The following is a 3,570-nucleotide window of genomic DNA, read 5'->3' on the forward strand; positions in this document are numbered from 1 at the left end:
CCTCCAACAACTGCTGTAATCTCTCTTCTTGTTTATTTTCCTTTTCCTCCACCAACTGCTGTAATCTCTCTTCCTGTTTATTTTCTTTTTCCTCCGACCACTGCTGTAATTTCTCTTCTTGTTTATTTTGCTGTTCGAGCTGCCACTGTTGCATGTTTTCTTGCAAATGCTGTTGTCTCTCTTCTTGTTTCTTTTCTCGTTTCTTTTCCTTTTCCTCCAACAACTGCTGTAATCTCTCTTCCTGTTTATTTTCTTTTTCCTCCGACCACTGCTGTAATTTCTCTTCTTGTTTATTTTGCTGTTCGAGCTGCCACTGTTGCAGGTTTTCTTGCAAATGCTGTTGTCTCTCTTCTTGTTTCTTTTCTTTTTCCTCCAACAGCTGCTGCAATCTCTCTTCTTGTTTCTTTTTTCGTTCTTCTTGTTTCTTTTGCTGCTCTTGTATTGCTGCCATCACATCTGCCAAGCTGTAGTTTGATTTGCCGCTTCTCGTTTCCATTTTTTTATCCCACTTCTGACACCAATTTTTACACCTCTGTGTTCGTTTGTTAATTTTCCGTAAAAATTCTTTCCGAAGAAACTTTAGCGATACAAGTCCTTTCTTAAATAAAACTAGTTTATTCTTTCTCAATACAACTTTGCAATACACTTAATTTCCACAGTCACGCTATAACTTAAACAACGTACGAACGATTCACGCGCTTGACTCAATTGTCGCCTCTATCTCTGTCTGCAATTCAATTTCATTACATTGTTGCCGTCACTTCTTGGCGGTCTTATATACAAGAATACCGCACATCTAGTAAACACTCGAGGCTTCACGAAGGGACATGAATTTTCTAGAAGCTTATGACGTGTTACTAGCGTCACGTGACTTCCGCTGTCGTAACATAATGTTCAAGATACAACTATGATCTCCATAGTGTAAAGAATATTTGTACATATGTTTAACTTGTTTCGAAAATATATATATATATTATTTTAAAACAAGTGGAATATATGCTGTTCGTTTATTGTTGAATTTATCACCAACAAGTCACAGACACCTACTGTAAAAGAATCCTTAGCCCAACACATCCATATATTTACATTACTATATATACTGCTAAAAAGTAAGTTTCTGACATTTGGTGAGCCACAGCCAGGATTATACAGTGGTGAATGGGGCAGTAGAAGTAACCGTGAACAACTGCAGTAGCACAAATAGTATGGAGATTACAATCATGCTAGAAAACGATGTCAAATTTTGATAAATGGATAGAAAAAAGAGAGCATCTGGAGTTAAAAGACAGTGAATTATGAGAGTTTGTTAAACACAACAACAACTGCAGAGAGAAGAGTGGCAACAGAGAAAAGAGGAAGAAAAACTGAAAGGAGAAAAGGAGAGAGAAGAAAATGAGAGAAGGGAAATATTTGAAATAGGAAGAGAGAGAATAAGAGCACAAATTGAGATTGCAAAGCTCACCCAACCAAAGGACCCAAGAGTGACAATAGAGTCAGGGCCAGCCGACCTGAGCTACCCAAATTTGATGAACATAAAGATGACATGGAAAGATCTGGGACAAAGATCTCTGGGCAGTCTGTCTCAGCCCACTTGTCACAGGAAAAAGCCTACAAGTATATGCAGACATGATGTCAGAAGATGCTATTTACTATGACAAATTAAAAGTGGCTTTGCTGAAACAATACGAACTTACTGAAGAAGGTTTTTGCTGGAAGTTCAGAGAAGTCAAACCTGACACTGGAGAAACTGTATTTCAATTTGTGGCATGTCTATGGTGATACTTCACAAGATGGACTGACATGGTCAAATGTGGCAATAGTTTGAGGGGCTGGCAGACCTATGAGTACTTGAACATTTCATGATCGCGTGTTTAACTAACATGTCACTGTTCTGAAAGGAGAGAGCACCAAAAGATGTGGAGGAGATGATCAAGCTGGCAGAACAGAATATGGAAGCCCATGTGTGTGTGTGTGGGGGGGGGGGTATAACTGGCAAGCCCAAAAATATCCAGTTGAATTCCAAATCAGTGAAGGTTGACCAGAAGTATACCAAAAGGCACAGGAGGTTAATATACAAATGGGAGAAGAGACGCTATGTTTGTTATAAATGGGACACTTTGCAAAGAACTGGAAATCCATTACCAGAAAGCAATAGCAGAAATATCAACAAAATGCAGCTGGAGCTATTTAAAAAGATAGTGCTGGTAAGAAGGAAGAAAAGATTGACTTGCACCATGGATGCTACTGCCAGAAAATAACAGAATTAAGAAAACACGTCAGATTCACTACGAGAAGGAAGTGCCAATTCCATGATTGATCAGTGCACAACTAATGGTCAGCTAAAGTTAGCAAATGAATCAATATTGCCAATAGTGCTTGGAGTGTATGGTACAAACATCAAGAGATGATACCAAATCACAACATGCCAGTATGTGAAGGATATGTTGGGAACAAGAAAATGAAAGTTATACAAGGCACTGGGTGAAGTAGTGCAGCAGTGAAAACCAGTCTAGTATTTGATACTCAGATGAAAGTGAAAAAGTACATCTGTGTGTGCTAATTGATGGGACAGTGAGGAAGTTTCCCTTAGCAAAAATAAAGGTGGATACTCCATATTATGTAGGAAACCTTGAGGTCACATGTATGAAGGTACCAATATACGACTTGGTGATTGGAGACATACCAAGTAGTAGAAACTTGGAAGAACTAGACAGAAAGAAGATCGATGAAGCATATGCAGTCACCACCAGAGCTCAAAAAAAGAATAGCAAACAAGATTTCAAGCTCCTGCAAGTGTCAAAAGGCGACATTCCAAATACAGATTTGCAGGAACTGAAGGAGGCACTGGGAGAAAGTCGAGTACAAGACAAAGGGGAAAGACACTTATAGAATAGAGGACCGGAAGGGAGTGCTATATCAGATCTATCAAGGCAGTTATATTGGATAAGTTAAATATATCATAGTACCAACAGGATATTGGACTCAAGTGACGAAGTTGGCTCATGAATCAAATGTGGCAGGGCACCTAGAAACAAAGATGGATGTTGCAGCTGTGGCCATCATAGATACAGAACAAGAAGACAATGACTTTGTCTTAGAAGAAAAGGATCTACTAGGCGTAAGAGCAATGGGTGGATATGAGTCATACAAGGACGTTAACATAAGTGAAGAACTAGCTGGTAAGAAGAAGAAAGATGAACAAAATCTACTGTGTCAGTATACAAACAAATTAGGAAATACAGACTCCAGATGACACGAGATCTAGATGAAGACGAGGAATCCTATCAAGGTGAAGCCCTATTAGAGGCTCTACATGAGAAGAGACCGCCAAAGGAACTGCAAATGTTGGTGTAGACTATATGAGAAGACTTAGTATATGAAATAAAAACAGTCTTTGTATATAGTGGAAAAAATATGTAAATATTTATCTTGAAGAGGGCTTATTATCAGATATAAGATACTGTTTAGTGTAGTTATTATTTATTTATTTTGTGTTTGTAATTCATTGATGTTGAGGCTATTGAACATTGTGTTTGCAATTCATTGATGTGAGGCTATGGAAATTTCTAG

The sequence above is a fragment of the Limulus polyphemus genome, unplaced genomic scaffold, assembly GCF_000517525.1.
Source record: "Limulus polyphemus unplaced genomic scaffold, Limulus_polyphemus-2.1.2 Scaffold2887, whole genome shotgun sequence".
NCBI lineage: Eukaryota > Metazoa > Arthropoda > Merostomata > Xiphosura > Limulidae > Limulus > Limulus polyphemus.